General features: G+C 42.8%; 1 pseudogene; it reads left to right on the top strand.

Moving 5' to 3' along the window:
- Positions 1-600: 600 nt before the first annotated feature.
- The window catches only part of LOC127587185 (deleted in malignant brain tumors 1 protein-like), a 143,103-nt pseudogene continuing 131,322 nt past the window's right edge, over positions 601-12,381 (top strand).

The following is a 12,381-nucleotide window of genomic DNA, read 5'->3' as shown; positions in this document are numbered from 1 at the left end:
TGTTGCTATGACACCACGTCAGTAAGCTCTCGATCTCCTTCTTTCCTGTACTCTGAGTCATCGTTATTTGAGATACGGCCTACAACTGTGGTATCAGCTGCAAATTTATAGATTGAGTTAGAGCAGAATCTAGCTACAGAGTAGTGAGTGTGTTGGGATGAAAGTATGAGGCTGAGAAGGCAGGCTTGTGGTGTAACAGTGTTAAGGATTATCGTGGCAGATATGTTGCTGCCTATCTTTAATGATAGCTCTCTGTTGGTCAGGAAGTCAAGGATCCAGTTTCAAATGGAAGTGTTGAGTCCCAGGTCCAGGAGTTGGGAGATATGTTCGTTAGAACTATAGTTTTGAAGGCTCAGGCGCAGTCTGACGTCGGAGTCTTTACTATGAGATGCTCCAGAGATGAGTGTAGGGACAGAGAGATGGCTTCCGCCGTGGACCTGTTTTGGCTGTAGGCGAATTGCCGTGGGTTGAGGTTGCCTGGGATGCTGGAGTTGATGCATGCCATGACCAGCCTCTCGAAGCACTTCATGATAGTGAATGTCAGAGCCACCAGGCGGTGGTCTTTAAGGCACGTTCTATTGCTTTTTCTTAGGTACCGGAATGATAGGCGGGGAGCCTCAGTTTGAACGTGAAATGTTTGAGGAGGCAACAACGAAGATCTTTGAGCGTTCCACATTTGATGTAGTGTGCAGAGATTTTAGCAAGGCATTTGAAATGACCCCACCGAGCTTAGATAGTAAAGAAAGTAAAATTCCTTGGAATTCAAGGGAATATGGTAAAATGGATAAATATAGCACAATGTGACAAGGTAATATGTAATGATTACGATCTTTCTACGTGGGTTCAGTACTATGCGGTCATTGGGTATGTCTGTACGTTATCTGTTTCTCGTCAACAACTAAACAAAAACAACACAGATCTAGGAAGTGGATTCACGAGCACAACACATTAATTCTCGTTCAGAGAAACCACAGGCAAGCTTGATGACATGTCACCTAAAGCACCAGATCCAACGGAAACAATGGGTTGACTGTCAAACGACAGGACGGCCCTGTTCATGTCTTGAAATCGCCATTCAAGGGTATGCAGTATAATGGCCAGAAGCAAAGAAAACAATGGAAAGAGAAAGTGTTCTCAAACAAAGGTCATCAAGTGTCTCAGACGTAATTTATTCTCTGCCTTACGTTTCAGAGTTTGACATAAGGCTAGTTGATGGCAGCAATCGTTGTTCGGGAAGAGTGGAGGTGAAATACAATGGACAGTGGGGGACGGTTTGCGACGACGGCTGGGATATGGAAGACTCCAAGGTTGTTTGCAAACAGCTTGGTTGCGGATCTCCCACAGCAGTAATCTCCGGAGCAAAGTTCGGACAGGGGAGCGGGAACATTTGGATGGACGATGTTTCGTGTAATGGAACTGAATCGTCCCTGTCGAACTGCTTCTTCACAGGATGGGGTATTAGCAATTGCCGTCACCAAGAAGATGCAGGCGTAAAATGTATGGAAGGCAAGTATATGATGTTACAAATGAGAATTTTCGTTCAAGTTTATATTTGGTGTCAACAGAGTAGGTTCAACCAATTTCATTTGTATAAGTGAAACGCAAGCACCGTCAATATGTTGTCGTGAGATTTTCCAGAGAGCACTCACGTCGTATACGAAGTAGGGACTTAAATCCCACCGTTACATTATCAGGTGAAGGTAACGGTGAGTTAATACATTCATCGTGTTCTGTTCCATTGGTTGTTCGATGGAAGTGGATGTTCCAGAATTCCTCCACGGGAGGGCAACACTGATTGAGGTGTAACAAAGCACGCAATATGTTAACATGTTCCTGAAAGGTGCTTCCTGTTTAAGAAATGGAGATATTGATGTTTAATTCATATACTGATAGGCATATGCATATTCCATGTGGAAGGTAAATAGTCCAAGTAAAGGATAACAATGCCGATAATATTTTAATCCATGATTGCAATTCCACTTGTGCAGAGACATCAATTGAGAGATTTTTGCAAGCATCCCTCTCAGGCCTCTTCCAACTAACCAATTGTGGGAAGTTGCCAGAATTCAGTAAAAACAAAGGAGCGATAAGAAATCCCATGAAATCCATGCGCATAACTGGACGTTAAAGAGCAGGTATCACAGGTGAACGGGATCACTGCAACAAGAAATAGGATGTGTCGCAGTGCACTCACTTCACTGTATCCTGACTTGTAATTCTATAACTCATGCTAAACATCAACAGGTTGCAAGTCATGCGGAGTAAGAAATGGGCGCAGAATTGTGCATTTGGAATTTGTTCTTTGGATTGACTTGGATATTTCAGGGGAAGCTGTAAGTTACTTAAATAGATTTTAGTGGAAATGAGAGGTTACACGTCAGATAACAGAGGTGCATTGTCAACGGTTGGATCACACCATTCAAAGATATGCCTTGGTCAGAAACAAGGAATAGAATTGACGGTCAAGACATTTTTCTCGAAAATTAGAGTAAACCTTTGCTTGCTCTCTCATTTCAGAGGTTGCTATAAGGCTAGTTGATGGCAGCAATCGTTGTTCGGGAAGAGTGGAGGTGAAATACAATGGACAGTGGGGGACAGTTTGCGACGACAACTGGGACAGGGAAGACTCAAAGGTTGTTTGCAAACAGCTCGGTTGCGGATCTCCCACAGCAGCAGTTTCAGGAGCAAATTTCGGGCAGGGGAGCGGGAACATTTGGATGGACGATGTTTCGTGTAAAGGAAATGAACCTTCCCTTTGGGAATGCTCCTTCCGAGAATGGGGCATTAACAACTGCGGTCATGGAGAAGATGCAGGCGTGAAATGTACGGAAGGCAAGTACATGATATTACAAATTAGGAGAATTTTCTTTCATGTTTATATCAGGTTTGAACAGAGCAGGTTTAACTAATTTGATTTGCATTAGTGATATCAAAGCACCGTGGATACCTTGTCTTGAGATTTTCCAGAGAACACGCACGTCCTGGACGAGGTAGGTGCTTAATACCTGCCGTTATATCATCAGGTGAATGTGACGGTGAGTTAATTTACTCATCGTGTTCTGTCACATTGGTTCGCCGATGGAAGCGGATATTCCAGAATTCCTCCACGGTCACGATCCACAGGGAATGCAACACTGATTGAGGCGTAATTAAACACGCAGATCTGTTAATGTGTTCGTCAACGGTGCATCCTGTCTTAGTAATGGAGATATTGATGTTTAATGCATGTACTGATATGCATGTGAAAGTTATATTCCATGTGAAAGTTAAATGGTCCAAGTAAAGGACAATAATGCCGATAATATTTTTATCCATGATTGCAAATCCACTTGTGTACAGACATCAATATACGGATTTTTGCAAGCGTATCTCTCAGGGCTATTCCAGCAGTGCAATTGTGGGAGGTTTTTAGAATTCAGTAAAAGGAAAGTAGCGATAAGAAAACTCGTGAAATCTATGCGCATAACTGGACGTTAAAGAGCAGGTGTCACAGGTGAACAGGATCATTGCAACAAGAAACGGCACGTGGATCAGCGCTCTTACTCCACTGTATCCTGGTTTATAATTCTATAACACATGCAAAACATCGGCAGGTGGCAATTCATGGGGATTCAGAAATGGGCGCAGAATTGTGGATTTGGAATTTGTTCTTTGGATTTTGATTTTGATATTTCAGGGGACGCAATAAGTTACTTAAGTAGATTGACAGTGGAAATGAGAGCTTAAACGTCAGATAACAGAGGTACATTGTTAACGGTTGGATCACACCATTCAAAGAGATGCCTTAGTCAGAAACAGGATAGAACTGACGGTCAAGACATTTTTCCGAAAATCAGAGTAAATATTTTCTTCCTCTCTCGTTTCAGAAGTTGATATAAGGCTATTTGATGGCAACGATCGTTGTTCGGGAAGAGTGGAGGTGAAATACAATGGACAATGGGGGACGGTTTGCGACGACGACTGGGATATGGAAGACTCCAAGGTTGTTTGCAAACAGCTTGGTTGCGGACCACCCGCAGCAGCACTCTCCGGAGCAAAGTTCGGGAAAGGGAGTGGAAACATTTGGATGGACGATGTCAAGTGCAATGGACGTGAAGCTTCACTATGGAAGTGCTCCTTCCGAGGATGGGGGATTAACAACTGCGGTCACGGAGAAGACGCAGGCGTGAAATGTACAGAAGGCAAGTACATGATGTTACAAATGCGGAGAATTTCCGTTCACGTTTATGTTTGGTCTGAACAGAGTAGGTTTAACTAATTTAATTTACATTAATGAAATCCAAGCACCGTCGTTACTTTGTCGAGATTTTCAGAGTGCACTCACCTCGTGGACGAAGTCGGTACTTAAAACCCACCGTTATATTGTTACAAGCCCAGGTTGCTACTTGATGAGTGTCGCTTTAAGACGCCTGAATGGTAGTGTGTGTGGCTTTGTGTGACTACTGTGAGTGGGAGCGGGGAGCTTCTCTGACTGCTATAACTGTAATGCTGCAGGTGTCCGGAGGATTTACTGAAGTGCTGGCAACTGCAGATATATCTGTGAGCTGATTCTAGAACACAGCCACAGGAGAGAGCGATAGAGGGAAAGAGGTAGAGAGGTAGAGAGAGAGAGAGAGCGAGTGAGCGAGCGAGAGAGAGACGGAAGAGACTGGTCGTAGAGACTGCCAGTTTCTGTATCTATGGGTGAAGCACAATCGTTGTGACTGTCACATTACAATCCATACATGGATTTTTGGAGCAATCTGTGGAGTCCACTTTGTCGTTAACCTCTATCAGGAATCAGGTGTATCTGTGGACGGCCACGTATCGAGTGCCCTCGGTGTGACAGATATTTCTGAACCAAGTAACGGAGATAATTTGGCGATTGTGGCGTCGTCTTGGTTCCATAGTGGAACTTGTGGAATTCATAAGCACTTTCTCTTTACATTCTACTATACATTCTACTCTACGTTTTACTCTACATTTTACCGTGGTTTTCAGAAGCCTTTGCTCATCGTTTTGCTTCGTGGCTTGTTGAACTGAACCGATTTACCATCATAAAACTTTCAGAACTATTCCTAGACTGGGTAGTTTGGGAAGTAGCCACACACACGCTTTAGTTAATTTTGATCAATAGCTAATATCTAACTTTCTTTCATCTTACTAGTACAAGTAGTTATTAACAAATAGATATTAACATGTAAACCTGGCTCGTCGTGTTTCTATTGTTGTTGGTACGTAACAATGTCAATAGGTGAAGGCAACGGTGAGTTAATTCATTCATCGTGTTCTGTCCCATTGGATCTACGATGGATGTGGATATTCCAGAATTCTTCCACGGTCCCCAATCCACAAGGAAAGCAATACTGATTGAGGTGTAATTAAGCAAGCAGATCTGTTAATATGTTCGTGAAAGGTTCTTCCTGTTTTAGAAATGGAGATATTGATTTTCAATTCATCTACTGATATGCATGTGCATATTCCATGTGAAAGCTAAATAGTCCAAGTAAAGTATAACAATGCCGAGAATATTTAATCCATGATTGCAATTCCAGTTGTGTGGGGACATCAATTTACAGATCTTTGCAAGCGTCTCTCTCAGGTCTCTTCCAACTGTGCAATTGTGGGAAGTTGCCAGAATTCAGTAAAAGCAAAGAAGCGATAAGATATCCCGTGAAATCTATGCGCATAACTGGACGTTAAAGGGCAGGTGTCACAGGTGAACGGTAGCATTTCAAAAAGAAATAGGATGTGGCGCAGCGCACTCACTCCGCTGTATCCTGGCTTATAATTCCATATCACGTGCAAAACATCGGCAGGTTGCAATTCATACGGAATAAGAAATAGGCGCAGAATTGTGGATTTGGAATTTGTTCTTTGGATTTGGATTTTGATCTTTCAACGGAAGCTATAAGTTACTTAAATAGATTGACAGTGGAAATGAGAGGTTAAACGTCAGTCAACAGAGGTACATAGTTAACGGTTGGATCATACCATTCATAGAGATGCCTTCGTCGGAAACAAGGGATAGAACAGGTGTTCAAGATATTTTTCTCGAAAACCAGAGTAAATCTTTGCTCACTCTCTCATTTCAGAGTTTGACATAAGGCTAGTTGATGGCAGCAATCGTTGTTCGGGAAGAGTGGAGGTGAAATACAATGGACAGTGGGGGACGGTTTGCGACGACGGCTGGGATATGGAAGACGCCAAGGTTGTTTGCAAACAGCTTGGTTGCGGATCTCCCGCTGCAGCACTCTCCGGAGCAAAGTTCGGGAAAGGGAGTGGAAACATTTGGATGGACGATGTAATGTGCAATGGACGTGAAGCTTCACTTTGGAATTGCTCCTTCCCAGGATGGGGGATTAACAACTGCGGTCACGGAGAAGATGCAGGCGTGAACTGTACCGAAGGCAAGTACATGATTTTACAAATGAGGACAATTTTCGTTCGTATTTATACTTGGTCTGAACAGAGTAGGTTTAACGAATTTGATTTGTATTAATGAAATTCAAGTATCGTCGATATCTTGTCGTGAGATTTTCCAGAAAGCATTCCCGTCCTGGACGAAGTAGGTACTTAAATCCCACCATTATATCATCAGGTGAAAGTAACGGTGAGTTACTTCATTCATCGTGTTCTGTCCCTTTGGATCTCCGATGGATGTGGATATTCCAGAACTCTTCCTCGGATCCCGATGCACAGCGATGGCAACACTGATTGAGGTGTAATAAAGCACGCAGATCTGTTCATATGCTTGTTAAAGATGCTTCCTGTTTTATAAATGGAGAAATTGATGGTTGATAAATGTCTTGATATGCATGTCCATATTCCATGTCAATGTTAAATAGTCCAAGTAAAGGATAACAATGCCAGCAATATTTTTTATCCATGATTGCAGTTCCACTTGTCGACAGACATCAATTTACAGATTTTTGCAAGCATCTCTCTCAGGTCTCTTCCAACTGTGCCATTGTGGGAAGTTACCAGAATTCAGTAAAACGAAAGTAATGATAACAAATTCCGTGAAATCCATGTGCATAACTAGACGTTAAAGATCAGGTGTCATAGGCGAACGATTTCATTGAAACAAGAAATCGCACCCTGCGCAGCGCACTCACTCCACTGTATCCTAGCTTGTAATTCTATAACAGATGCAAAACATCTGTTATCGTGTTCTGTCCCATTGGATCTCCGATGGATGTGGATATTCAAGAACTCTTCCACAGTCCCCGATCCACAGCGAAGGCAACACTGATTGAGGTTGCAATTCATGTGGAGTAAGAAATGGGCGTGGAATTGTGGATTGGCAATTTGTTCTTTGGATTTTGATCTTTCGGCGGAAGCCATAAGTTACTTAAAGAGAGTTACAGTGGAAATGAGAGGTTTCATGACAGATTGCAGAGGCACATTGCTATCGGTTGGATCACACCATTCATAGGGATGCCTTGGTGAGAAAAAATGAATAGCACTGACGGTCAAGATATTTTTCTCGAACATCAGATTAAATGTTTGCTCCCTCTCTCATTTCAGACGTTGATATAAGGCTGGTTGATGGCAGCAATCGTTGTTCGGGAAGAGTGGAGGTGAAATACAATGGACAATGGGGGACGGTTTGCGACGACGGCTGGGATATGGAAGACTCCAAGGTTGTTTGCAAACAGCTTGGTTGCGGATTGTCCGCTGCAGCACTTTCCGGTGCAAAGTTCGGGCAAGGGAGTGGAAACATTTGGATGGACGATGTCACGTGCAATGGACGTGAAGCTTCACTTTGGGAATGCTCCTTCCGAGGATGGGGCATTAACAACTGCGGTCACGGAGAAGATGCAGGCGTGAAATGCAAGAAAGGCAAGTACATGATGTTACCAATGAGCAGAATTTTCGTTTATATTTATATTTGGTGAAAACAGAGTAGGTTAAGTAATTTTATTTGTATTAATGAAAACAAGCACCGTCGATAGCTTGTCGTGAGATTTTCCAGAGAGCACGAACGTCCTGGACGATGCAGGTACTTAAATGCCACCGCTATATCATCAGTTGAAGGTAACGGTGATTTAATTTATTCATCGTGTTCTGTTCCATTGATTCTCCGATCGATATGGATATTCCATAATTCTCCCACGGTTCTCGATCGGAGGGAAAACAACACTAATTGAGGTGTAATAACGCACGCAGATCTGTTAATATGTTCGTGAAATCTGCTTCCTGTTTTAGAAATGGAGATATTGATGGTTGATACATGTACTGATATGCATTTGAATATTCCATGTGAAGGTTAAATAGTCCAAGTAAAGGATAACAATGCCGATAATATTTTTATCCATGTTTGCAATTCCACTTGCGTACAGACATCAATTTACAGATCTTTGCAGTGTATATCTCAGGTCTATTCCAGCAGTGCAATTAAGGGAGGTTTCCGGGATTCAGTAAAAGGAAAGTGGCGATAAGAAATCTAGTGAAATCTATGCGCATAACTGGACGTTAAAGAAGAGGTGTCAAAGGTCAACGGGAGCATTGCAACTAAAATAGGATGTGGCACATCGCACTCACTCCGCTGTATCCTGGCTTATAATTCTATAACACATGCAAGAGATCGGCAGGTTGCAATTCATACGGAGTAAGAAATGGGCGCAGAATTGTGGATGTGGTATTTGTTCTTTTGATGTTGATTTTGATCTTTCAGAGGAAGCTATGTTACTTAAATAGATTGACAGTGGAAATGAGAGGTTACACGTCAGATAACAGAGGTACATTCTTAACGGTTGGATCACACCATTCATAGAGATGCCTTAGTCAGAAACATAGAATAGAACTGACGGTCAAGATATTTGTCTCGAAAATCGGAGTAAATGTTTGCTTGCTCTCTCATTTCAGAGGTTGATATAAGGCTAGTTGATGGCAGCGATCGTTGTTCGGGAAGAGTGGAGGTGAAATACAATGGACAGTGGGGGACGGTTTGCGACGACGGCTGGGATATGGAAGACTCCAAGATTGTTTGCAAACAGCTTGGTTGCGGATCTCCCACAGCAGTAATCTCCGGAGCAAAGTTCGGACAGGGGAGCGGGAACATTTGGATGGACGATGTCAAGTGCAATGGACGTGAAGCTTCACTTTGGGAATGCTCCTTCCCAGGATGGGGTATTAACAACTGCGGTCACGGAGAAGATGCAGGCGTTAAATGTACGGAAGGCAAGTATATGATGTTCCAAATGAGGAGAAATTTCTTTCATATTTATATTTGGTATGAACAGACGAGTTTTAACGAATTTGATTTGCATGAATGAAATATAAGCACCGTCGATACCTTGTCGTGAGATTTTACAGAGAGCATGCCCGTCCTGGACGAAGTTGGTACTTAAATACCATCGTTATATCATCAGTTGAAAGTAACAGTGAGTTAATTCATTCATCGTGTTCTGCCCCATTGGTTCTCCGATGGAAGTGGATGTTCCAGAATTCTCCACGGTTCCCAATCCACAGGGAAGGTAACACTTACTGTGGAGTACTAAACCACGTAGAGTTGTTAATATGTTCGTGAAAGCTGCTTCCTGTTTTATAAATGGAGATATTGATGTTTAATGCATGTACTGATATGCATGTCCACATTCCATGTGAAAGTTAAGTAGTCCAAGTAAAGGATAACAATGCCGAGAATATTTTTATCCATGATTGCAGTTCAAGTTGTGTAGTGACGTCAATTTACAGATGTTTGCAAGCGTCTCTCTCAGGTCTATTCCAAAAGTGGAATTGTGGGAAGTTGCCAGAATTCAGTAAAAGGAAAGTAGTGATAAGACATCCCGTGAAATCTATGCACATAACTGGACGTTAAAAAGCAGGTGTCACAGGTGAACGGGATCATTGCAACAGGGGATGGCACGTGGCGCAGCGCTCTCACTCCACTTCATCCTGGCTTGTAAATCTATAACACATGCAAAACATTGGCAGGTTGCAATGCACTTGGAGTAAGAAATGGGTGCAGTATTGTGGATTTGGAATTTGTTCTTTGGATTTCGATTTTGATCTTTTGGGGGAAGCAATCAGTTACTTAACCAGATTGGTAGTGGTAATGAGAGGTGAAATGTCAGACTTCAGGGGTACATTTTCAACGGCTGGATCACACCAGTGTAAATCTTGAGTTTTACTTCCAGGAGCGAGAAATTGTGGTTTGTGGATTTGTTCTCCGGCAGAGAGTTTACGGTGAGGCGTGACGGTCTGTGAAATAAAAGCAACGGTAGTATTTAAAACAGGGGTGAACCTGGCAGGTACGGTAGTGTAGTTGTTAGCGTGACGATTTAAAGCGCCAGATAATCCGGTTCAATTCCAGCCGATGTCTGTAAGGAGATTGTATGTTCTCCGCTTGACTGCGCCGGTTTCCTCCCGGTGCTCCGGCTTCCTCTCACATTCCATAGACGTACGGGTTTGGAAGTTGTGGGCACGCTATATTGGCGCGGGAAGCGTGGCAATACTTGTGGGCTGCCCGCAGAACACCCTAGGCAAAATATGCATTTCACTGTGTGTTTCGATGTACATGTGACTAATAAAGATAACTTAGATGATACATTTCCCCTGTTAGCGTTTGGATCACACGTTTCACTGAGATGTCGTGGCCAGGAACAAAGAGAGGTACTGAAATTCGAGCTTCTTTTCTCGAAAATTAAATGTAGCCGTGCTTTGACAAGTGCAGTGACATTACGAATACTTCTCACGCGTACAATTATCATCTCTGTTGATTTCAGTCCAAAACAATTGATTTATCAAAACAAGTTGGCAATGGTACTGTGGCGGTGGAATTCCTGGTGTGTGTCCGTTTTTATATGGTGAATACGTCAACGAACGTACAAGAGAACAAGGTACTCTGGAGTGCTAACATCGAGAGTGAAGTGAACCATGTTATTGTCGTCCTCTAGGAAGAGAAGACAAATGTGATGGAATCCTTGTTCAAGATGTTAGTGAGATTGTAATTTGTAGAATCAGAAACAAGCGTCTCGATCTGAAAGCCGGAAACTGTGAATGCAGGAGGCGGGAGCTGGTTGTGTTAGATTGGGAAATCTGACATTATGGATTGATGGTGATTATGCAGGAGACAATCGGGAACGAATACATAAGTGTATTACACAGCTATGAGTTTTACTGTCGGACAGGAAAAAAATACAGCAGAAAACTGTTCCACAGAGGCCTGCCAAGGAAATTAGGTAACGTTTGAACCAATTTGGAAATATCTATAGTTAGTAGAAAAGCAACAGTCGTGAAGGTTGGCAGTATTTTGGAATCCACCAAAGGAGGATGATAGGATTGGTGAAGTGTGGGAGTATAGAGTATCAGCGGAAACCGACAAGTATAGAAAACTGACTATAAAATCGTTTACGAATATGGGATGAGTTCAAGAAATGAACTTAGCTCAGACAAATGTAGGTTCGCCGCCGAGAAAATATAATTCGGAACAAAGACAAGACAGACCAAGTCTATGTAGACTTTAGTTCTGTCTCCGCAAAGGATGACGGCAGGACGCTTCGAGATATCAAGGGGACCCACTGTTCCAGAGAGCAGAAGAATCTAAAGGAAGTCGACATCATTAATGACATAACGGGCGAGAAACTAATGGAGTTAATGGCTGGCAAATTCCCAGGATGTAATAATCTACATGCCAGAACTTATTGTTGCGAAACCTTTGTGTCCCACTTCGGAAAGCCTTCAGATTGGAGGGTAGGAGATGTAACCATAGTGTTTAAGAAAAGAGAGGCAGCGTAAACATGGCATTTCCGACCAGTAAACCCGAGTCAGTCGTGAAGACAATGTTTCTTGGCAAGCATTATCGGGTTTGGAGAATGTTATGATGAGTTTGTGGAAGGGAAATCCTGTGTGACAAATGTACTGGAGATTTTTGAGGATGGAACTCGCAAAATAAAAGAAAAACAGTAAACGTGACGTTTTTGGAATTCAGACTTCTGATATTTGTTGTGGTTCAGTAATATTCGCTCCTTGTTCCTTTTTGCCTTAATTATGGTAATCAACACACCAACGTCCAACTGAGTCTCCTGTCACTGGCTGCTCACCGGTGGGTCCCGAGCTAATCCTTTCCTTGTTCATGCAGCAAGTTTTAATGGGTAGTGTCCCTTTTCTGCTCGTATTGACATAGAACATGTTCTTTTTCTTCTTATATTGATCCGTTCTTCTTCTCTTTAGGGAATATATCCACTTTCCAGACTGCAGAGTATTCGATGGAAGCAACAACCGCAGCTGAAATATTGCTTTCAATCAAATCTTCTACACTCCCCTCCACTGAAGGTAAGTGTAACACTTGTCCCCACATCCCTTCGCTCTCCTTCCAACTAGCGACCTGAACAACCCTTCTCAGGTCTGTCCAACATTTCCGTGAACCTCCTCCGAACTCGTTACTGCAGTCGG

The sequence above is a fragment of the Pristis pectinata genome, chromosome 39, assembly GCF_009764475.1.
Source record: "Pristis pectinata isolate sPriPec2 chromosome 39, sPriPec2.1.pri, whole genome shotgun sequence".
NCBI classification, from domain to species: Eukaryota; Metazoa; Chordata; class Chondrichthyes; order Rhinopristiformes; family Pristidae; genus Pristis; species Pristis pectinata.
The sequence above is the reverse complement of the archived record's forward strand: the minus strand, read 5'-3'. Positions and strand labels throughout refer to the sequence as shown.